Source organism: Macrobrachium nipponense, chromosome 7 (assembly GCF_015104395.2).
Source record: "Macrobrachium nipponense isolate FS-2020 chromosome 7, ASM1510439v2, whole genome shotgun sequence".
Lineage (NCBI taxonomy): Eukaryota > Metazoa > Arthropoda > Malacostraca > Decapoda > Palaemonidae > Macrobrachium > Macrobrachium nipponense.
Genome location: NC_061109.1, coordinates 112,333,557 through 112,359,800, shown reverse-complemented (window position 1 = coordinate 112,359,800; position 26,244 = coordinate 112,333,557). Strand labels below are relative to the sequence as shown.

Below are 26,244 nucleotides of genomic sequence, written 5' to 3'. Positions count from 1 at the left end.
TGAATATTTAAATAGCACAAAATCAAACGCCATTCTAATTGTGTCGGTAAAGAACTTTTACGACCTTGGGGGAGATTTGCGCTTCACAGGGTACTCTTCTCTATAAATTCCCCCGTTACTGATTATTCACAGCTATTATTATTATTATTAAGGCAACCGCAACGTAATTCTGCCACTCTCGAAACAAAGGGATTTAGTACCACCGTCCTCTTCATCTTCTGAATGTTAAAGATGTTGCTTTGTGCTTGAAATGTGCCTTTATCCACCATCAATATCCAGTAACACAAGCTCAGAAGCAAACAACTCCTTAAAAGATAAGCCATTCAATTTGCACGGATCTGCAAATTCTCTTACAGAATTGAAAAGTCATATTCTAAAAACGTGTGTATTTTGTAACTTCGTATACACAACCCCTCCTATTCTCACGAGGACTTCCAAGTTTGGCGTCGTCCTCGATTTTTCTTCAGTAATTATTTCCACTGCAAACATTGCACATCTGATAAGGGAAAATAATCGCCTTTCACATCTAATAAATCCTCTGCGCCACAACTGAACCGCAAAATCAATCGTCGTTCGTTTCTTTCGTACTCACGATCTTCATTGGAACAGGGCGAAAAAAATGGAAAAACTCAAAGAGCTGGGAGCCACACTATTTAATATCATGATGAGGAGAGGCAAACCTTAGCTTTGGCAGGACTTTCCTTCTTTGGTGAGGCTCCTGTGTTATCAAGAATCCTGGGAAATTTTATTGTACTAACCTCCATGTTAACGGTCCTTTATAATTGCTTATAGAATGATAACAAGAGACACGAACCCCTCGCCCCACTCTTCCTCTTTTTCTTGTACTTCTAATCTAAACATAAAATCTGTTTTATTTCGAGTTCGCCATTCTAAATGCCCGTCTTCATTCTATTGGACGCTGTCATCTTCACTCTCAATAGCATTTCAACATGACTTGGAACGTGTTCTCTTTCTCTCTTCATGCATCATTTCCCGCCTCGAAAACCTTTCAACTCTTCACTGACTTATTTCTAGGAGTACAATCCCGAGGAGAAGGACGAATGACTTGACAGGAGAAAGTTCGAGAACCCTCCCCACACCGCCCGCCATATCAGAGGCACATCGCTTCTGGTCTACCAGCGAACCTCGGTTCTGAGTTAATTCATTGTCAGTATTGGTTAGTAACCCGCCGGGAAAATTAATTATAACACGTCTTCCCTTAACACCGTAGTAATTAACTCACAGCAGATTAGCATCAAGTCGTATAACACTTACATAAAAAACAGAGAGAGAGAGAGAGAGAGAGAGAGAGAGACAGAGAGACCCATAAAGGGGGTTATAGGGAGGTCTGTCATCGATAAGCATAATGTATACTCACACATAACACGTCAACTGTTGAAGCCTGACCATGCATGGAAAAAGTATGAAAGCACTTCTGCCATTTATCGTTTTTGAAGGGTCCGTCACTTTAGGGGACTGATCTCATTTCCTTGGCGAATATCACAACCCTTTTGATTCCATTATGCTCAGCCTTTTGTTTTCGTGCATTTGCAGCAATGCAAAGAGGTATTCAAATAAAAGATCCATATTTCATTTTACAATCTGCAAAGTTGAGTCCCACAATACCTGACAAGAAGTCACGAACTAAAGTAATTTCGATTGACGCTCAATAATTGATCCGAAGCTACGGAAAGCGATGACTTGTAATATCCAATGATTACCAGCTATATTCTACGAGTGCACACACAGCTGAAGGATTGAATCCTTCCATCAAGAAATCCTAGTATCGCCAGTTAGGCCAACAGTTCCTACGTTTTCCCTGAACTGACTCAAAAATTCCGTGACTGCTCCTTCGTTTCAACTAAAATGTTTTAGGATTCTCTTCAAGCTTCCCTTTTCCCTCCTTACAATTTTGCACCTTTCAAAAACTTATTTGTCGTCTTCCCTGGTGGTCACCATTCCTTGTTTGCGTCAGACCTAGGCTGCATTTATATATCGGATTGCATATAATATCCACGCTCGCCTACCGATTCGGTAGTCCCGAGTTCGAATCCCCGCTCTGCCAACGTGTCAGAGGATTTGTTTCTGGTGATTAGGTATTAATTTCTCGATATAATGTGGTTCGGATCTCACAATGAGCTGTAGGTCCCGTTGCTAAGTAACCAATTGGTGCCTAGCCATGTAAAAAAAAATCTAATCATTCGGGGCAGCTGTTAATCAGCTCAGTGGTCTGATGAAACCGAGATATACTTAACTTTTGCTATAATTTCATACTTTATTTGTAGAAAATGAGACACTGGATTTTTTGTTTATTATATACTATTATTACCTGATCAAATAATCAAAGATAAGGAGGCATGAGGAACGAATGGAAGATAGACAAAAAATTTATTAGAAAATGTTATCGCTGGGTGTTCTTGCATATAGATGCTGAAGTAGCTCCGGGACTCCTGCAGAAGAGTGTATACTCCTGGAAACTGCGCACATATTAAGAAAAGTGATGAACCCCTAAGGAGGCAGGATGTGATACCCCACACTATAAAACCCACCCAGTCGAATAGGATGAATTGTGGAAAAAAAAAAACATAAAATAATAATAATAATAATAATAATAATAATAATAATAATAATAATAATAATAATAATAATAATAATAATTAAAGTAACAGAAAACCCTGACATACTGGGTGGGGAATATAACCTTCGCCGAACATCCTTCATCAGACTATGAACGTTCCTGCAACAACTGACCTTTCACCGCAACGAACAAAGCTAAATGATTTGCTGAAATACAACAAATTAATATGGATTTATGTAAAAAAAAAATAAACTGATAATTTATGCAGTCAAACGTCGACCAGATAAAATGCCGACTTGATATTCACGGCTAATGGAAATCTTGAACTCGAAAAGGGTACAACCCTACCTAAGGAAATATACGTACAACTGCCTGCAACAAGTGACTAAAAGCAACATTAGAAGTATTTATGTTTAAATGGTTTTCTTGTGCAAATATGTTAAGGTGTCATTTTATAAACAATGACTTTTGTGGGTTTTCCTATGTACGTTCATGTAATTTACGTATGTTTACAGGTTTATGTGATTTTGGTAAGCTTTGTGTTTGTGTAATGTGGTATTTATAAAAACTGGTGTGATTCTGGTTGCAATAATGGCATAAATGCAATACAAACGTATTAAACTCAATTTATTCATTCGTCCACTCATCAACTCTCAAACAAGGCTTTAAACAAAACAGAACCGTCATACGGCTCCGAATGAACCGTATTTTCACCAAATACACAATAAGTGAACACTGGATACTGCTTGATCAAGCAACACGCCTGAGCTACATTATCCACATATTGTGTGTGTGTGTGTTTTCTTTTTTTATTCCACGGGGATAGCCTGCAATTGTCCCCTGGAGCATCCACATAAAACGATGATTGGCACTTTTAGATCGTCCAATGTCAACATGACACGGAATGTAAGTGCAATGAATTCGACTTTAACTGTGGCAAGGAATGAGCTTGAATTCCATCTCGTGAAGTCTTCCATAACCAACTAAGTTGATGCGGCTTCATTAATAACAAAATTTTTAACGTATATTATATCATTATTACTATTACTAATCATAATAAGCAAATCAAAAGGTCACGAACTTGTATAGCAGCTTCAGCAGAATAAATGCCCATAGTGCGTGATGAAGCAAAAAGCCACAAAGAACAATAAGAAAGTCAAAGAGAACATTGCTTATAAAACAACATTACGGTCCTGTTAAGGCAATTACGAACGACAATACATTTCGGTAATTGGTACCTGAAGATGTGTAAAGGAATTCAGTGAAATAAAATTCCTTTTATGACTGGTGTGATTTCAATACTACGTGGTATTTGAGGCATGCGAATCCTATCAAGTATGATTTTACATATTATTAAAGATCTCAATTTAGGGGTAACTGTCAGGGGGAATGAACTTAAATCAGGTTTACGTTGCCCTTTCATCTTGTACTTACTCCGTTTCCAGTGTTATTATCATTGTTCTCCTGTGGAAAGGCTCGAGGGGCTTAAGGCTCTTGCGCGATTACTTCCATGAAACTGCAAACCCTTTTAAAAGGAACCTTTTTAGGTTAAAATAGATTTTCATTAGATTTTTTTTGTGAGGGATTCCTACTCAATTCACAATAACATTGCTAAACTAGAAATCTAATATTTTCTTACAACATAATCGGTCAGTTTAACAAGTTTCCGAAAAAGAATGAAGTTCCTGGCAATATCTAAATAGACAAAATTATTCTATGAACAGAGAGTACTGACTTTTCCATATTCATTGGGGCAAAGGTTTCAAGATGTTGACCGATACCATTTTCTTAGCAGTGACTTTTTCGATCGATGGATTTTTTTTTGTTTTCGAGTATTGTCTGCATGCCTCTAAACTCTGAATTTATTATTCATGGATTTATTCTGCAATGTTTAGTATATGAAGTGATTTATATAGCTTATCCGACAGTTATACCCAGGGGTTAAGGTTGCGGCAGCCCCAGTTTCAGATTCTTATCAATGGGAGCTATAAATCATTCGAAGAAGGTTTTTGATTGTCGACCACCACAAACTTATCTCCTTCACAGTCAGAGAATTGCGCTTTGTACTCTAAGCATCGAGAGTTAATCTAGCATAAAAATTATTTTCGACGTTGCCAAGGTCTTGACAAGAGTGTTGACTTATCAGTCCTGATATCAATAAAAATGCAGTTTTCGTTTTTTTTTTTTTTTTTTTTTTTTATTCAGTTACTTTTTTTTTTGTACTTTACTCTCAAACTAGAAATCAGATAAAACGTCCTATACGGCAGTCTTTTTTCATATATATATAACTTTCAAAACAAAACATCTTGTATGATCTGATGGTAAAAATATTCGAACAGGAAAAGATACCAGAAGAATGGCGGGAAAGCATATTGATACCTATATTTAAAGGTAAAGGTGATGTCCAGGAATGCAGTAATTATAGAGGTATAAAACTAATGTCTCACACGTTGAAGATTTTGGAAAGAATCATAGATAGCAGGCTGAGAGAGGAAGTTAGAATAGGGAAGGAACAGTTAGGATTTATGAAGGGAAGCGGCACAACGGATGGAATATTTTGCATAAGGCAGCTAATGGAGAAATTCAGAGAAAAACAACGAGACCTGCATCTGGTATTCATAGACCTTGAAAAGGCCTATGACAGAGTGCCAAGGCAAGAAATATGGAGATGTTTGAGGGAGAAGATGGTGCCGGAAAAGTATGTCAGAATTATTCAGGAGATGTACAGGAATGTGTATACTAGAGTGAGGAGTAGTGTTGGTGAGACGGATGGATTTGAGATAGGAGTTGGATTACACCAGGGGTCAGCACTTAGCCCATTCATCTTCAACATCGTGATGGATGTAATGACCAGGGATGTTAGAGAAGCAGTGCCATGGTGCATATTATACGCGGATGACATTGTGTTGTGTTCAGAGGGGAAGGAGGAGTTGGAGGGGAGGTTGGAGAGGCGGAGAGCAGCACTTGAGGAGAGAGGAATGAGAATAAGCAGATCAAAAACCGAATATATGTGTTCTAGTATTACTGAGGACGGTGGAAGTAGCATAAGATTGGGTGGGGAAGAAATAAAGAAAGTACAGAAGTTCAAGTACTTAGGGTCCGTATTGGAGGATAGTGGAAGCATGGACCAAGAGGTGAGACACCGAATTCAGGCAGGATGGAATAACTGGAGGTCTGCATCAGGGGCCCTCTGTGACAAGAAGGTCCCTCTGAAATTGAAAGGAAAGTTCCATAGGACGGTGGTCAGACCAGCAATGTTATATGGAACAGAAACGGCAAGTATGAGGAAAACAGAGGAGAAGAAGATGGATGTAGCAGAAATGAGAATGTTGAGATGGATGTCGGGAGTAACAAGGGAAGATAGGATTAGAAATGAGTATATAAGAGGATCAACAAAGGTAGCTGAAATATCGAAGAAAATACAGGAAGGAAGGCTTCGATGGTATGGACACCTGTTACGAAGGGAGGAACGGCATGTTGGAAGACATACGATGGAAATGGAAGTGCAGGGTAGAAGGAAGAAGGGAAGACCAAGAAGAGATGGCGTGATTGTGTAAGGGAAGATATGGAATTGAAAGGTATAAATGAGAACGAGGCACAAGACAGAAATCGATGGAGACGACTCATTCGTAATGGCGACCCCATATAAAAATGGGTTTAAGCTAGGAAGAAGAAGAAGATATAACTTTCAAAACAATAAAGACTTGTTAAAGGTGCCTCAGAATATAAAAATTTCGAACATATTTTTAATTCATTTGTGTGTGTGTGTGTGTGTGTGTGTGTGTGTGTGTGTGTGTGTGTGTGTGTGTGTGTGTGTAAGAGGCGTAGGGGAGATTAGGAAGTTCTGCGAAAAAATGATGAGAACTTCCATAGGTTAGTCGAGGAGGTCCAGAGATCTAACTAATGGTCTTCGTTCAAACTAAGGAACGAACTCGATGAAGATTTGACATTTCGTCTCTTCGATTATGAACTGTATATTGATTCTTGAGAAATTTAGTGAGTCATGAAATGACTACATGCAAATCTCCTCGATCTGAAATAATTACCTGTCTGAGCTCTCACCCATCTCGCAGGTTAATATCCTTTTTTCCAGGAAGTAATGGGAAGTTCTTCCCGAAATGAGGCAACAAATTATGGCGCTCATGGGAAACTAAAGGTGCGAGAATGGAGGCGAGTTTTCCATCTTCCGCTACAAAACATTGTGATTGTGGAAATTTTACATTAGAGAACTAAGGCACTCGTTGCTGAAGTCGGTCTTCTTCTTTTCAACAAATAAAAGACAATGAAGTTTCCCATCAATGAACTGAATTTCGGACAATGTAAATGTGAACACAACTCAAGTATTAGAGCCCTTGTTTCGTCAGGCCAACGATCAATGAAAGCTCTAAGAATCGAACGAATAATTCAAGTCATATAACTAATAAACACCTGCGTACTCATTTATATGAAAAGACGGAAACAGATCACATGAAATTATTCGGAAATGTATTACCTTTAATATCATCCGAAGTAAAATGTTTTATCATCATGAGTCTAATAAACTCACGTCACCATACACTAAGTGGATGTTTACACTTTTCCTACCCTATATTATGCTGAATTTCTCGTGACCGAGCGAGATCTTGCACAAGAATGGGATCTTGCATGGTGTGAGGGTGAAACGTCATTCCATCTAGGGATGGTGAGGTAAGCAATGAAAAAAAAAATATCCCACTAAAACTACAGCCTTATCTGACACTATACAATAATAACCTGCTATACAAAGGTAACGTTAAATTTCTAATTTCTAAATAAGAATGTCTAAATTCTCTATTGGCCCCTCAAACAAGGGCTATCCTTCCTTTCTCTCAAGACCATTTTCAAGTCCAGCCCGTTACATTTCTAAGTCGATTACTCAGTCAACGTCACTCGAAAAGTACGAGAGCTCCCCTGCCAATTCACTGGTATCACGCTGTCACATGTCATTTTCTCTTGGCATTCAGAATGGAAGGTTTGGATCTTTAGGCCCCTTGCAGCTCTGCCATTAATCTAACTTTCTTCACGAGAGACTCATTACTTTCTTCTTTTTTTTCATGCCGCTTCTGGTTTCACTTCGCCTGCTTCCCAATAAGGAAGTCTTAATTTCATTTGCGTCCTCTCGATTTTCAACAAACGTGCACTAGCCTATTTTCATTCTTTGTACTGCAAAGAAGTTCGAAAATGATTTACTGACCTTAATTATTTTCCAAATACAGCAAACATGCATCATGGTAGTGATTCTTACTAACTGGTGTCTTACACTGCCTGACAAAACGGCATTTTGCTTCACGTTTGTACTAGTACAAAGATAACACTGGTACCGGAAGACATGTCCATTGTCCAATGACTATCACAATTATCTATGTACTGCTGCTACAGCTGCGTTCTCTCTCTCTCTCTCTCTCTCTCTCTCTCTCTCTCTCTCTCTCTCTCTCTCTCTCTCTGAGGCAAACAAAAGCAGGAAGATTCGAGATGTTGGTATTTAGCATCAAGGAAAGAGATCTACAGGTCCTCTCAAAGAACAAGGTTATGGAAATACAGAAAAATGGTGGTGAGACTTTATGTAAGCAAAATTTTTCAACGACTGTATAATTCAAATCAATGACATCATTCCTTTTTAATCGAGAATTCTCGCCCCTGCAGTTCATTTTTCCTCAGCGATTCGACAGCTACAACGTCACCCTTATCGCTGGATTCCGTGGCACCATATCCTTCCTCCACCATTTTTTCCGGGAGTCTTCGAGCCCTACGGAAATCGTGTCTGAGATCTTGGAGCTCGTTCGTTCGTCCATGAAACACTGGCATGAAGTGAAAGTCTTCTCGGAGGCATAGCGTTATTTCAGCTTTACTTATCACTTGCTACAACGTCACATTATTTCCCACCCGCTGCTTCTGCGCCGTGCGGACGAAAATATCGCCTGAACGGGAATCAGCTGTTCGGCCGCAAGACATTTACAGAGTCCGAGAGTACCTTGAATAACAATAGGGGCGTCCCGTTGGGGTAAAAGAGGAGATAGAGTAGCAGGAGCCTCGTGCGTTCGTCTGTTTGCTCCCAACGATAAGGAGGCGTGGCTGGATGTCGATAAAATGAGGTGTGGTGAGTGAGGAGCAGGGAGGTCATATCTCCTTGGTGAGGAGAAGTAACGTCGTTGGAGAGGTGGCGGGGCGGGGTCGTGGCTGGGAGTGATAAGGGAGGGGAGGGGAGGGGGCATGTTTGGGTGGGTCGAAATGGGTAGCCAACAGAAAGTTCTTTGTTGTAAGCGAGAAGAGTCCATCCATCCGAGTTGCCACCGAATAACAGTACCCACCAGTCGATCTATACTGCCGTCGTGCACACTGCGTGTCTCGCTTCAGAATTGAAGCTTCGCAGAAAGAAAAACTAGTCCTTCTCATGCTAAGAATGATCACTTCAACTGCACGACGATGTTTACGATATACCCATCCACACTCATTAACTTAAGAGCAAAGCCTTATTCCGGCAATAACGCGCAACGCTTACAAGCAACGTCCCAAGAATTCAAATCCATAATTATCTTCGCGATGAGCAAGACTGACTACACATTGACTCCACGAATTCAGATTAAATGGGAAACAAGCAGAGACCTTCACCAAATGAACAATAAACAATGAGTGCATACGTCAACATTTAAAATAAAAGCATACCTTCAGAGACGCTGTACAGGTGAGGGATAATTGCGAGGGATTTGATAGGAGTTCCCCAGAGAGAGAGAGGAACATCAGCCGCCCCTCCAGGGAATGAATCTCCGCCTCACCTTTCCTGGAATGGACAAAGAAAATCCCTAATTAGCACACATAGGCTGGATTAAACGTAGGATAACGTTGCAATTAGTAAGCAGATTCGCTGTTGGATTTTGTGGCATGCAGGAAAAAAAACCGTTTACGTCATCTTACTATACTATTTACTGTTTATTAATCGTTAAGGAAAATAGACGACCGGTGATAAGACTGTTGTTTCCTCGGTTTCCAAACAAGCAGGTTTCTTGTTGGTATTATATTGAGCTAGTGTAGTACATCATGGTACCTTTTTCAAGGCGTGAGATGCCAACCAGCATTTTGCACTCAAAGCATCGTGAGACCCTACTGGAATCGGCCACCAGATCAGCCTTCAGACCTTGATTACAGTCTTCCCCTCCATTCCCGGACCTCTAACCCAGTGGTTCAGTTTAATCTGGAGAAGGTTGCAGTGATTTCAACACGCCTTGAAAGTTAACCCAACCTCCTTTTTCTATTTGGTTGTCTTTCTCTGTCAGTTCGTTTTCTTAACGGCAAAATCCATTTCATTTATCTTGCAAGGTAATGAACAAGCTCGTATAGTGATTATATAAAAAAAAAAATAAATAATAAATAACCAAGCGTCTCGGATCGTCACTTCTGAGTTTTTTCAAATCCAAAACCCTGCAAAAAAAAAAAAAAAAAAAAAAAAAAAAAAAAAAAAAAAAAAAAAAAAACCATCCCTTCCAAACTACAGTAAGAAAGTTTTTACATTCAGATCTTTTTACAAAGACCGTCCCTTTTTTGATTGGCAGCCTCATTCTAAGTGAAAACGTCCTGAAAAGAGAAACACTAAAAAGGATTTCTTATAATAAAGAAATGGATCTTAGAATATAATAAGCCTTCCCCTGCACTATTTTCCCCGGCTCTACGTAAATTATAGTACGCCATTCAGCTGACATTCTCGACCATATAATCTTCATATGCGAAAACCGTAAGAACATTTGATATACAATATTCGCAAATGGAATAAATTTGGATGTTTGTAAAACAAATAGTAATATTCTTTTTTCAGAAATGATCTTTCATAACGTCTATGACTGTTTATTTCAACAGAGAAAAATGTAACTTCCATGAAAGAATCATTGCATTGCTCATTACTTTCATATTGATCCTAAGCTTATTGTTACTGCTATTTGTATTTCGATTTGAGTTAAATTACGGTTATATTAACACAGCGTAACAACTCATATGAAAAAAAAAAATATATATATATATATATATATATATATATATATATATATATATAAATATATTTTTTTTTTTTCATATGAGTTGTTACGCTGTGTTAATATAACCGTAATTTAACTCAAATCGAAATACAAATAGCAGTAACAATAAGCTTACGATCAATATGAAAGTATATATATATATATATATATCTATATATAGCAAAAAACACCAAAAATACAATAACCTCACGTTACGAAATCAAAATAGCCCTTTTCACAAAACTACCGCCATGCAATCAACGATACATCTGGATAATACATCTGCACCGAAAAAATCAAATTAAATTACATTAAAACATTAAAAGTTAAAAATCCGAACAACTGCATGTAAAGTTTTGGAGAAAAATCAGACAGACCAATATGAGACAAAGTAATTTAAGAGTTGAAGAATGTAATAAGCAAATATTTATAAACCGGTCCTGCTGTACAATGACAGAACATTAATCAGCCTTTGGTTTAGAAATAGGAAAATTAACGATATGAAACTATTATTCCTTTTAACCAAAAATGTTTCCTGAGTAGGCTACAGATGCAAGGATGGACTCAAGTCCAATGCACCAATTGATTTCTTTGTTTGTATGGTGTTTTTACGTTGCATGGAACCAGTGGTTATTCAGCAACGGGACCAACGGCTTTACGTGACTTCCGAACCACGTCCAGAGTGAACTTCTATCACCAGAAATACACATCTCTCACTCCTCAATGGAATGGCCGGGAATCGAACCCGCGACCATCGAGGTGAGAAGCAAACACCAAACCAACCACGCCACTGAGGCGCTAGTTGATTTCAAGTCTGATCGCTCAATGGAAAATGCTTGCAGTCACCGGTGACACTAAACCCTGCTGCTCAATGAGAGGGTTGACCGATCTAACCTTTAAGTTGGGTTACAATGAACCTGTAAGTGGTGCTCTTCCCTGTCAAGTCTTTAGCATAACTATTTATAACCCAGAGGGTTTTAAAAGCCGTCGTTTTGAAATGTGAGTCTGCAAAGACAAAAGATCTGCATCAGTTTCTCTGAGGGACGAGGGACTTGTTCTCGTCAATCGTGAAACCCAATGACACTAAATTTTTTCTTTAAGAACGTAACATTAGGCATCACATCTGTCAAATAAGAATTTATGTGTAGACCCGAGTAAAAATTCCCTGTATCACCAGAAAAATATTTGGCCAAGGGACTTGTTTCCACTGATTCTCTTTTCTTAAATGAGCTTGGGGCGTTAAGGTGCGTTCACACGATCGAACAATGTCCGACGGACAAACATTGTTACCATATCATAGGCGAAGCAGGATGACGTCATAAGCGTTGAAACGATGGAAGTAGATCTGGCAACAAACAGTGATACCAGATGAGGTTGTATACCACTGTTTTTACTCTGCTTACAAGGCAAAGACCGGCAGACAATTGTTAATTGGTAATAATGTTTGTCCGTCGGACATTGTTCGACTGTGTGAACGCACCTTAAGGCTTATGCATGACGAGCATTTTAGGGACCCTTCGACCGTAAATGCGCCAAAGCCGCTGATTCAATGATAATGTTTGTATTTGTTCTTTTCCTAGAATCACTGGTCCTTCTCGTTATTAAGGGTAATTTTCTCTAGTATTGTACTCATCAGAGGGTGGTAACTTATTTGACTGCTTTACTATTTTCTTAAGAATCTCACACACACACACACACACACACACACACACAATCGAGTTGAAACCATCATGTATAAAGTAGCCATGCATTTCAGGTACCAAACGCATCTTTCAGCATACAGCACAGATTTCCAGATTTTACGGAGTCAATGACAACCACAATCAAGATAGTATGCGTGTCACTCACTGAGTATTTGAGAGATCTTAGGGAGTACATTTCTTGTGGCATCCTATACTAATTTTGCACGAAAGGGTTACACTTATCTTCATCTTAGCAGGAGCAAACTAAACTCTTATCTACATATACTGCAACGTTGTATGGTGCTTTTTTTTACGCTGCATGGAACCAGTGGTTATTCAGTAACGGGACCAACGGCTTTACGTGAATTCCGAACCACGTCGAGGGTGAACTTCTATCACCAGAAATACACATCTCTCACTCCTCAATGGAATGGCAGAGAATCGAACCAGCGACCACCGAGGTGGGACGCTAATACCATACCAACCACGCCTATATGGTTCACTGTAATATAATTCATTCATTTTTCCATACACACATACATGATTATGCTACTCGGTTACCCAACGCCCGCTGATTATGCACCTGTGTTTTCATCACCGGATTATGATTCTTTACGGAGACAACTCATCGCCCAGGAATTAATTAATTACACAAAGCATTACAGGTTGGAAATTATAAATACAAAAAACTTAAATAAATAGGAAACAGGTATTCTGGTGAATTTAATATGCATTTAACCATGATTACCTAAAAAAAAAAATCAATAAGACGTGGAGTAAATAAATCCATGTGTTAACAAAACATAACTAAGGAATATCATCCACTTCCAAATGTTCATTTAAATGTAAACGTTTCAGATATATAGAGCACGTTTGCACTCTTGATTCTCAATCTTCGTGAAAAATAATACTGGAAAAAAAAACTTAGAAACAATTACCGTAGCATCCGAAGGAATTAATATTTCTGATATTAAGAAATAACAGGCTTAAGTAACGAGGTATCATGTACACCTATAAGCAAGTATTTCATATTTAAAAAAATGGAATTTTTACCAACCGCAGGATAATTGATTTCGTCTTGTTATTTGCATATACAAACTCTTCAGGCTGTTCTTTGCCCAGTCTCATATTCTCCTATAATTCCTTTGATATCGAAAACATCTGTAACGCCATATAGATATCAACTGTGATGTGAGTGCAGCGGTTTTTATCTTCTATAAGAATAAGGGCACATTTCAAGAAAAATAGTAAAACCTCTGGAATATGAAAGAAATGAACAATTACCAACGCTTAGTTCACGAAAGAAGAAAGGTATTCGTGAAATTAATATATTGCATATACGTAATGTCATCGTGGAGCAAAAATAAATCAATTTCAGACGACTACCAATTACTGGAATTAGAGGCAAAAACGCAAAATGGCAACGATATATTCAACAGTTAACGAGGAAAAAAGAAAGATAATGTTCGGAATTCGCTAAACACACTCAGTGCTGAACTGTCCATCTCCCTAATCTAAACTCCGGAGTACCTTTACACTCTTGATTATACTAAACCTTCATAAAAAAAATCGAAAAACACAAAAACCATTATCGTAGGAACCAATGAAATGTTTATTTCTAATATCAAGAAATAACATGGCTAATTAAAGTTACCATGTATACCTGCATAAAAAAAAAAAATCGAAATTTTTACCAACTGCAGGATAATTCTGTACAAAATAAAGAATCCAGCTTACTGGAAATCTAGGACAAATATAACTCCGAAATTCAGTTGCGCAGGAGAGAGAGAGAGAGAGAGAGAGAGAGAGAGAGAGAGAGAGAGAGAGAGAGAGAGAGAGAGCATATCCCAAAGCCCCATCTTACACGGGTGATTTCAGCCTATTCACCGAAACTTTCTTTTCTTAAGCGGAGGCTTTTGTATGGCAGAGCCGTTCATACACACATCACAATCACATCTAGCACTCGACTAAACAGGTCCGCCACATCACATCCATCTTCCACTTAACAAAAGGCGCGGGAGAAAGCCAAGGCATCTTCATCTACAGGAACCGACAGCTAGGGCGAGTCTCCCGCCACCCACCATGAATACACTATAGTGTGTGTGTGTGTGTGCGTGTGTGTGTGTTGGGCCTAGCCGTAGAAATAGGGGTGGGGTATTCCTAATACATAAAGAAATAAAAGGGAAGATGAGGGAGTGTGTGTTGTGTGTGTGTGTGTGTGTGTGTGATTATTCAGTTGAAAGAGACAGTAGGGGGCATTCATTCATGAGCTTCACGTAGGGAATCTCTGGCGCTCATTGACTATTCCAAGGCTTCATTTAGTTACTTTTTGAAACACCACTAAAAGTTACCATTCAGCGTCGTCTCAGCGAATTATACGAGGCTTTTTTTTTTCTTTTTTCCCAGAAAAAAAAACACAATTCATCACGCATTCATTATTAGCGGAAAAATATAGCTTTGTCCTAAATAGATTTCTAAATTGTATAGACAGTTACGCAATTATCTGAATACTTCTTTCATCAAAGTTAATAGCGGTATTAAGATTCCTGAATAGTGGTCGCTCCAACAATAGAGATACCTACTATGTTTCCACTGCTTTAGTGAATGTGGCTCGTGTCTTTTTCTTGACCACAATGAACATCGTCAATAAAATATTACTTCCTTTTCGAGTTTACGTATTTGCTCTAAAATACATATGATTGTATACGTCTAAATTGCTCAGGATTTTTCCAACTATAAAAATGAAAAAAAATAAATAAATAAATAAAAATGTCATTATTACGCTACGTAGACTTTCAGTGGACCTATCTCTCTCTCTCTCTCTCTCTCTCTCTCTCTCTCTCTCTCTGAGAATGCTTCTTGAGAAATTGCAGAGAAGAATATGTGCAACACGTCAAATTGTTCCCTTTATTTGATTTTGCAAAAAGAAAAAACATACAATTGACATTTGATGCAATAGTTCAACATTTCGTTTCATCCTCTATATAGCAATTTCAGCTTCGCAGTATACCATGTGATTCAGGAGAAAGTTTCTTTCTCTCTCAAACACACATACACATATACACACATACACACAAATACACAAACATCATAACCTTACCAATGCACAGTCAACAAGAGAGAAAAGAAATTCTGCGATAGATATTTACAGAAGTGGTAGCAATCATTTCATACCACTTCGTTTGCCATGATTTCTGTACTGGTTGCTTCCTGCAACTGACATTCACAAAGGTTTCCAGCCTCCAAGTTGTCCTTTCCAAACTATGCGTCACAATAACTCCAATACCGGAAAGGTCGTTCAAATCAACATCAAAGGCGCCTCTGCAAGATGGCCATTATGTTACCGTTCTCCTTGACCGAATAATCAAAATGAGCTAGTTACCTAAACAAAAATGAAGAGACATTCTAGAGGAAATAAAAGGATATAAAATAAAAGATTGTAGCGACACAGCCTAGAGAAAAGAAAATTATTAAAAACAAAATCATAATTGGAGGCTTGCATCCAATTTATAGCTGTCGTGCACAGTCCCATTAGCAGAAAACAAAGGCCACACCCTCATGATGATATTAAACATTTTCAATTTGATCTCTCTCTCTCTCTCTCTCTCTCTCTCTCTCTCTCTCTCTCTCTCTCTCTCGCCTCCGAATTTGGTAGCCCCACTTTCCCCCATTTCTTCACTTTCGCTGGTTCCTTTCTTTCCTTTTTCTTGGTGTGAGTTGTCATTTCCATTTTTTACTGAACACTCACTTTATATATATATATATATATATATATATATATATATATATATATATATATATATATATATATATTTACTGAATTTCTGCTCCCTTCACTCGATGACTAGAAACGACTCCAACCCACATACAGGTGAGTTCATCCCTTACTAATATCAGCAGATAGATACACGCCTTTGGCATAACCTTGGCTTCAGGTCCGACCTTTTCTTTTTTATGATATTCGTCAAGATATAATGAAGGCGTTCAAACGAAATACCATTAAGTAGGCACTCTTAGTAAAGTGTTACAGCAAAAGCCACCTGAAATTGGTTTTCTATTACATTTTGTCGTCTATCACAGAACGTCAGGCACCCCAAATGTCTAATTTATATCAACATACGAAGCTCTCTTAATCAAAAGCCAAGAATCATTCCACTACAGTGTACATTTTAAGGAGCTATTATAACACGGTATGAATTAACATAATTATGTACATGCTCATAAAAACGTCATCAACAATCTTCAAAATAGAAGGGTGCCTTACAGATCATTTTATTACCAATTAGAAATTTAAAGGTATTTTCTATACTTTCATAAATGTATAAAGAAATGCACGAATTCTAATTCAAACATTCACACAAACATAATTCTTAGATCTAAGACATGCATGATTTTGTTCATGTTTGACACTTTGACACATCACAGATGTGATTCACGTGATTCACATACTACAGCGCCATCCTTATTTCCTCTAGAATGTCTGGTAGCAAAGTTTATAATGGTGAAACAAATCCACACTTATGTATGGGTACAAATATTGGTAAATAAATCTCTACGGAGCTTTCGGGAACTCTTTCCGATTCCCCTTTTCAATCTCAGATTTAAAGGGGATATAGAGCATATTCACAAGAGCTCTGTAGAGATTTATTTTTTAATAGAAGTACCCATACATAACTGTAAAACTTATAATCATGGCACCACCTTTGAAAACTGTCCTTTCTGCATTCATGCAATATACGAACATCCAAAATAAACCTATGTGAATTTGTGTTCAACACCAGGAAGTGGCTGGATCCTTGTGGAGGACTATAGTAGATTCACAGATTCACAACAACCGTCATTTGATGTCTAGGCCCGTCCCTTAAGACGCTCCTGATTGGCTGTTGATAAGCTAATGACAGGGCTGGAAACTGTCAGTCTCTCTCGAGAGTTCACACGGGTAGGATCTATCTTCCACCTCTCCTGAGGGTTACGTCTTTCAAAAGCATCCATATGAACTCTCGAGAGAGACTGAGAGTTCCCAGCCCTGTCATTGGCTTATCAAAAGCCAATCAGGAGCGTCGTAAGGGACTGGCCTAGACATTAAATGCACGGTTAATGTGAATCTTCTATAGTCTTATATGTGAATGCCGAGGGATACATGAAGATCGCTGGTTCTCTTCTCTTTACTGTAGTTCTGGCACTTTACTATCAACTATTTCCCCTATTCCTTCTAAGTCTTTGGGCCACAATAACAAGATTCACCATCAACAACTTTAAAATCAGAACTATAGGAACGTGCATATTTCATTTGATTTATTTTTGGATGATTACAAGTTTTATTTTCACGCCCAAAGATAATACCATTTTTCTCTTTATTTAAGCCACAGTGAACCCAGTATATTTGAATGTTCAGCTTATTTTTGAACGCGATCATATGTTATCTACCACACTGGGAGCGAATTTATATTTAGTTCCAAGAAAGAGGATATTTCAGTATTGGAAACTGATGCCCTATTGTTCTTGCTTCGAGAAATAAAGAACTTTCATTTTTTTAATGAAATATTTGGAGTCTTTTAATTTGATGCCTTGTTGCGTCAGCTTTCATTCAAAGAAGTAACATTCAGGAGCATAATTTATGCCAGGCGCTTCAACACAATGGTAAACATCCCGCTCACAGGTTTATCTATGAACAAGTTAAGTATGGTAACTGCTGTTCTCCCTTATCTCACGCATGCGTAATGGAACCCTTTCTTTCCTGTTCTTTTTCTCGTCCATCAGTTCATCGGAACCTTCTTCCACTGCGTCCAGCCCAAAGTTTCTTTCTCCTGTAGCCCCCGAACCGCGCCGCTGCCACGACCAGTTCACCCCGCTCGGGATGAGATGTCTTACAATTTCCAATGACAGCCTTTCCCGAAAGCCATCTTTGTTCTTCGTGCTCTCTGCACTGAGGAGGAGTCTTATCTTCGCAAATGTTCGTCTTTAGCTCCGTAATCTTCCTCCGAGGGGCTAAGCCACGGCCGGGTTCGCCAGGAGCTATTAAAACGTATCTCGACCGCATCTCCGACAGAGGCAGATACGAGCAGACGAGTTCGTTAACTTTTATGCAAATGAGGTGTTTACGTCATGCAACGGCCGGAGTGGCACGAAGACATAACGCTAATGTTCAATAGGAGAAACTTATTAAAAACAAGTTGCCGTCAACGAATACGATGCATGTATCCGTCTTGTGGTGCAAATCGAATTTGGTTAATGAGGGTCTACTCCGTGGGCATAGTTCTCTCTGTCTCTCACTCCTTTTCAATCTTGTGCCTTTTCTCTCCCACGCATGCGCAAGCGCGGGCGCTCACACACACAATATATATATATATATATATATATATATATAGATATATATATATATATATATATTATATATATATATATAGAGCTACAAATGTCCTTTAATATCTAACTCGCGAATTAGATATTAAAGGACGTTTGTAGCTCGATGTATGTATATGAATCACGGTAATGTGATTGACTCATATATATATATATATATATATATATATATATATATATATATATATATATATATATTCCAGAGCAAGTTTTATCACACGCCTTGAAGTCCTTCCAATTACGACTTCGATCTGCTCGTTGGAGTCAGGTACAGTTACCAAAAACTCATCCACAAGAAACACGTCGTCCCCCCCCCGTCCCCCCCCCCCGTTCCCCCCCCCCCGTTCCCCCGAACGGGGTAAATCACCTCTAAGAGCCTGGGCGAACTGCATTGTCATAACGGCTGTGAGAGCATCAATAACCACGGTTTTTATTTTCCGAACTCAAAGTAGAACAATGTTAGTCGGGTGCCATAAATCACAGGAGTACAAGACTTCACTGAGTGAATGCTAGAAAGTCATTTGAGTCCGCTTATGGGAGCAGCCACTAAAAACGGAAAGTACCTCTCTCTCTCTCTCTCTCTCTCTCTCTCTCTCTCTCTCTCTCTCTCTCTCTCTCTCTCTCTCTCATACTGTTTTACTTCAGGTGGAGATTTCGCAAAATGGGAAGGTAATTACCGAACTGACAGACATATACGAACACAGAAAAACACAGAGAGAGAGAGAGAGAGAGAGAGAGAGAGAGAGAGAGAGAGAGAGAGAGAGAGAGAGAGATAAATCCCTTTAATATCCCAAAATATATGAGGTTCGTAGAGAGAGAGAGAGAGAGAGAGAGAGAGAGAGAGAGAGAGAGAGAGAGAGAGTGGTAAGTCCCATTCGTTTTTTCTCTTTAGCTTTGGGTGAGGATTTCCCAAAAAGGTAAGAGGTTAAAGAATGGATAGAAAGAGAGAAAGTGAGGAAAAGAGAAAATGTTTAGTCTCCTTACACACAGAGAAATAATTACGGTTGTGCAGCCATTGGTTTTCCTAAATGTCATTGTAGATTAATTTCAATTAAGTATGACAATTTTCGTTGTAGAAAGTGTCATACAACCAAAAATAATACAACAATTATGTATCATCATTTACTATTCTGCATTACCATTACGCAATACTGATAATGATGACATAGGCACTACCCAGCTTCAATAATTTATTCACAGTATTTAAAGACTTGCCTGAGAGAGAGAGAGAGAGAGAGAGAGAGAGAGAGAGAGAGAGAGAGAGAGAGAGAGAGAGTCTTTCTAAAGTCTACTCACGAAGTAGCAGTAATAATGGGAGCACCAACCACTGGTTCTCCTAACGGTCAGTATAAATGAGCGACTTTACAGGGCCAAATATTTGTACGTACAAGACCTAACATATAGCTAAAATCTTAATCATAAACATATAAATATTTTTTTTGTAGATCACACAGATCAAGATAGCATATCCTACAGTAGGAACAACCACATTATTAGTATTATTATTATTATTATTATTATTGAACCAAACAAAAACTTCTTTCAGTTTTCTTCTGAAGATTGAAAAAGAAACCCACAAAATTAATATGTATAACGTGAAAATGTAAATACTTATACGTAAACACGTTATATACAGTAATTTTGTGGGTTTCTTTTATTATTATTATCATTTAAGCACAACCTAACTAATATAATTCATTCATAGTCTTTAAAGACCTGCCTTTTAAAATATGACATATTTTTGTTTCATGAAAATGCGAGAGGTTATACGTCTTTTCTATATTTGAGAATCCAACGCAAACAGTAATCTAAGTGCCGAGGAAGCTAATTAGATCAATTACTTTTAACAGCAAATTATCTGCAACGAAGAACAAACCACAATAATTACTGGAACACCTGCTAACATATTCATCAGGCTACCTAGAGGGTAATTTTCACTTCAAAAAAAAGTAATTCAAAAGTTAAAAATGATATGAAACGAAAACAGAGCGACAAGTGTGCACAGCACCGGACAAAAACAAAAACAGGTCGCGGTAAGCGAAGCCCTGGTGTGCTTGAAAGTTGAATATAACAAAGCTTTCCTTGTAGGTACTTAGTAATTCTCGAAATCACAATTATTCCTTCATTAGACTAATCACACTCTGGATTCGTAACCCCCCCCCGGGGCATGACTCCCTGACCTTTTCGCCGAGAGAGGAGGAGATAAGAAGGAATGGCCTGAGACTCCTGAAAGAGAGTGTCTGCCGCTACCCGGTATAGGGTATAGTCCTCCCGTGGGGGAGGAGGCTGATAGTGGAGAGAGAGAGAGAGAGGGAGAGAGGAGGGAGGGAGGGAGATGGTCGTGGAAATGACTCCCTTTCCTTTCGGGCTGTGAGACACACAATGCGCGCGCCCCCGCGAAATCACTTTCTCCCCAGCTGCTTTTCAAAAATGAAAATTTGAGAGCATGCTACTTTCCTTTTCCGAAAACTCGAGTGAGGAACGGGGAAAAGGCCGAAAAACAAGTGTTCCGCCCGAATACGCGGCCAAGATAAAGCTCGAAGAGTCGTGTTTACGTTTGACAAAAACAAAAAAAGTCAAAAGCAAGCCTGCAAGGTGGTATTTTAAAATGGGAATAAGATAACGTCCTACTTTCTTATTTCGAAAAGTGAAATGATGAATAAATGAAAAAAAAAAATTAAGCATTCTCTGACCCTAACACATAGTGACAATAAATCACAGAGACATTTGAATACATATGCACTGACGCGGGTTACAAATGTCAGAAGATCCTGGAGGGTGAACTCAGAAATGGCAGCATATGTGACCGACGGATCGGAGTTCATAAATATCTTACAATGCATGAAGAATTAAACAAAAAATTAACAGATGCAGGAAGCCAGCCGAAATGATGGGAAGCCTTTGAAGGAGATTCGGGACAAAGGAAGCCAAGGCAGAAATGAATTAAAAGGTGATGACCGGGGCGGCATCATGGCGAAATCGTGGGTGCTGACGGTGTTTATAAGGAGGCGATGAAAGCTGTTGAAATGAATTACCGCCGACGTCTGGGAGATAGTGCTAGCGAGCAGCTAAACAGCATCAGGAATGAACGAAACACGTAGAGCCAATAAGAGCTGACATTGGTTGGAAGATGGATGAATTAGACAACAGAAGTGCATTACAGAAAATGAGACAGACGTGTGTGCGCTCTCTTCGTATCATAAGAGGCATCAACTGTAGCCCAATTTCAAACATGTTTTGCGAACTCAACTAAAGTTGGTGAACCTCTCGGACAATAAAGAAATATGGGAAATTATATATACATGTACACTCCTTGTACAATAACAGACATCACATATAGCCCTATTTCAAACATTTTTCGCGAATCCGGCTAAAGTGGATAGACCTCTCAGATGCCATATTTACTTGCCTCATATAAAGGAGCAACCTTACGACCAATTTTCCAAACCTTGAACTGTGAAGCGATCCTTGTGACCTATTTTGGAGTTCTTGTACCTTCAAGGTGCGCAATGTCACATTTTCCTTTTGTTTGGGTTATTATTGCGTCATCACCATCATTTGTTGGGTGTTTCAGTTTGTTTCTGTCCTCCAGGGGTTGGGCTTGGAAATGGTTACCGCCAACATTCTTGTGTCTTGTGCGTTTTCTTCTTGAATTCCCATCTGGTTTAGGCCTTCATATATGACTTTTCCTCACGATTTTCCGAGACTTTTTATAAGCCTTCGTCCGGTAATTTGCATATACACAACCCTTCTGACTATCTGTTCTTCACCCATTCACATTTTCTGCCGTTTCTCCATTGATTCTGATATTATCTGTTACCACATATGGACATCATGCCTGATGTCAGATTGTAAGGCTTTTTATCTTGTTCCATTAGAATATGCGCACATTTTAAGCAATGACAACATATGTCAAGTAAAGAAATATAATAAAAAACCGGGAGTATGAAAAATGAACAATTACCAACAATCCATTGACGAAAGAAGAAACGGATGACTGAAACCAATATATCGAATAAACGAATCTCACGGTGGAGAGAGAGAGAGAGAGAGAGAGAGAGAGAGAGAGAGAGAGAGAGAGAGAGAGAGAGAGCGCGCAACTGACTGACGACAACCAATTATTGGGGTAAAAGGCAGAAACACAAACGGCAATAATCTTGTTAACAGTCACTCATTTGTTTCCAGTCGAAAGGCCCACAATTAAACTTTCGTACAAAATATTTCAAAGCCATTTTTTCAAACCCTTGCAAACAACTGAATATAACAGAGCGGCAAACGGTCCTTTTGTCTCGGTGAAGAAAGAGCCCACTAGATTTAAAAATAAAACTCATAGCGTCTGATGGCTGACTTTTGATTTCGTTTTGAACTCGAAATTAGTGGCTCGTGGTCATTTCCAGCTTAATAAGACAAACGATTTCCACAGAAAACTGAAGATACATTAAACAAGTGGGTGCTTATAACTACATCTATATGCATACAGTCTTTTCATAAATGAAAAAAATGAATAAAAAAAAGGAAGGAACCTAGAAAAAAAAAGGCGTGAAACTCAAAACTAAAAAATTAAAAAAATTAAAATGGAAGGAATCTCAAAACTGAGAGATAAAAGAAAAAGACTAATGTTACGGAGGCTGTGACATAGACCAGGTTTCGAGATCCATGCTCTGCTACACTTCAGAGTAAGATGCAGAGCAGACCACCCTTTTACCGTGATATAGGTTCACAAACAAGTAATAAAATAGAGGAATATTATGCACTTCTGATGTCTCAGCTACAGAAGCAGTTTTGCAACCCGCTGCCCACCGCGAATGACATAATGAATTACATTTGAAATATGTCTTCGAATTATGTAAAGTATTTTGCTTTCAAAATTACAATTTGGTGACACATGAAGGAAATGTTACAAGAAATGTTCGTTGATCTCTATACAGCAAGGATTAAAAAGCAATCTCAAAAGTCCAAACTTAACAATTCACTATAAAAGAAAACTTACTATAAAAATAGCTACAATGAAATACAACTGAAATTAGCTTTTTTCTTTTAAGAATTCAAGCTCGAGATGAACAAGATGGCCTAAGATAAGATAGATATTGGGCTTCACATTTTGAATAATGTAACATCCGCCTCTTAACAAATCCTGGGTTATGCCATTCCAAACACTGATAGGGGAAACTCGTTCCAACACCAATATGAAATACTGATCAAACCGTCTGTGTCCCTTGCGTTTATGACGTCTAACCAACATCTGTTGATCCTGGTCCTGAAGTCTGAGATTACTGATCCTGGTCCTGAAGTCTGAGATACACAAGAAGGACGAAAGCTTCGACAACGCGCAAAGAATGGTCAGCAAAACAAGAAAAGCGACCTTAAAGCGGAACTGAAGTGAATGGAACTGGGAGTTCGCGACAGGACAAAGCCACGACTGAGATGCAAGAAAAAACCCAGCGCTCACTCGGAGCATCTGGGCAGAATCAACGCTGGCCGAAGTCGTCGACTTTGATCTCGAACCCGCCGAAAAAACACCAGGCAAATCGCCGTTCCCAAAGTCAAATCAGCTCCTGAATGTTTTGCAATAATGCACCAAACCCATGAATCATTCATTTCTGCTTATCTCATTAAAATGTCAAATGGTATCTTTAGCATCAGGTAATATTTTCCATTTTTATCATCAATATTTAAACAAAGCATTCCGGACACGTTCTGTTTTGACTATAAAACTTTTTTTTTTACGTAGAGAAACGTGGAAACCGTTAAAAACAAACGCGGTTTTATGATGATATTTGGAAGCGTGATTTACAAAGAGACTCGGAGGTATTACCTCCTCCTCGACCTTTGAAGAATGACCTCCCTCTCCAGGCAGTCGTTAAGGCTCAGATGAGGAGCGGCGATTGCAAGATGAAGTACCGGAAAAGAGGAAAGAAACTGTATCTGCCTCACCTTCTCAACGTACCAGAGAACTCTTCTTTGCTAAATTTACCTACCTAATAAAAGGCAATACGCCATCTTGTTTTTATTCATTCTATGCGTAACTACGATAATTGTCCACTTTAGCCACCATGGAAGCGAGATGAATGAAACTACCCTCGCGATGGTTAGCTATGTCTGTAGCCTTCTTGACCCTCTCTTTTATTACCGTCACTGTTGTCGGCATGTGCACACTATAGTCAGGTAATGACTAGAAAATGGTCCTGGATACAGAGCCATGCAAAATCACAGCAGGAAAAGACTCGTGACTACGGTTGATGCTTCACCACGGATTTCTAAACCATACAACGACCGCTTTCTCCACTATTATTTCTGTGCTAAAATCATGTACTGTAAACTATCTGTAGCATTTTCTTCGGACATGAAAATGCGTTCACTGTCTCTCTACATAGTTTCCCGAAATCTTAGACCAAGACGGCATCTAAAGGAGCTACGCATTTCATCGCCGTTCTACCAAAACAAAACGAACGCTCTCTCTCTCTCTCTCTCTCTCTCTCTCTCTCTCTCTCTCTCTCTCTCTCTCTCTCTCTCTCTCTCTCCAGCCCCAGAAAAAACTGTGAATTAAATTCTTGAAGATTCCACTCACTGCTCTCCGCATCATACTTTTTAAATCTTGTTCTTGTTTTCCTTATTTTTTTCTGTCCATTTTTCATTTTTGTTTACTTCTCTTCCGTTTTCCTCTTCTTCTTTTTCTTCTTCTTCTTCCTCTTCCTCTTCTTCTTCATCAGCTCGTTCGGGTTTCCCCAGGTCCCTCAGTGTGAGGCACCTCTAATGTCTACCAGAGAATTGCTAATGCATCTTCCGGTATATTTTCCATCTTCCAATCTTGGATGGTCTGGGATGCAGAGAGAGAGAGAGAGAGAGAGAGAGAGAGAGAGAGAGAGAGAGAGAGACTCTCGCAATGGGCCGTCCCAGTCAAACACCACCCATTATCGAAATGCTACGGAGGACAACAAAGACTTACGGCGAGTTTTTTCATTCCCCGGCGGAACATCCTAACAAACCGAGTGCCAATCACGAGCCTTTAATTGCGAAACGGGCAGTCGAGCCGACGATTTCCCTGAGCACAGACTATCTTCCATCTTTCAACGGCCCTGTCACAGGACAACAAGGGCCGAGTTGCAAAACAAAAGGAGAGGTGGAAGAGTTAAATTAGCCGCCACAGATGCGCTGAAATCGACGCTTTCTTTCCGAGGACCTTGAAGTCGAACGTGAGAAAGGGGGCGGTTTAAAAGAAAAAAAAAAAAAAAATTGTTCACAATGGCAAAACGCGAATTCGAACAAAGGGAGAAGGAGAAGGGAAGACGATAGGGAAGAAAGGTTGATAGTACAGGTAACGGCAAGACACAATTCAAAGAGAGTGGTGAGGGGAGGAGGCGTTGCGGGGGGCGCGGGGGCGGGGGGGAGGGATTTGGCGGGGGGGGGGGGTGTTCCTAGGTAGAGGTAGAGAGGGGGGAGGGAGGAGAGGGGCATATATATTCTGGTAGCACAAGTCAAACCTGTTCACCAACGACAGATGACACTGTTTGTAGGATTTCCACGTTCCAATCGATCACCCCGATTTTTTCAAAGTCATCTTTCCTTCTTTTCAAAGGAAACTCGCTCTAAAACAATAATA

General features: G+C 39.1%; 1 long non-coding RNA gene across 1 annotated transcript in view; it reads right to left on the bottom strand.

Annotated features, from left to right (window-relative positions):
• Positions 1-26,244, bottom strand: part of LOC135217134 (uncharacterized) — a 196,266-nt gene that overhangs the window by 32,720 nt on the left and 137,302 nt on the right. Inside the window, exon 3 of the long non-coding RNA XR_010315057.1 lies at positions 9,260-9,374. This is a non-coding gene — a long non-coding RNA (uncharacterized LOC135217134). The remainder of the gene's footprint in view (positions 1-9,259; positions 9,375-26,244) is intronic.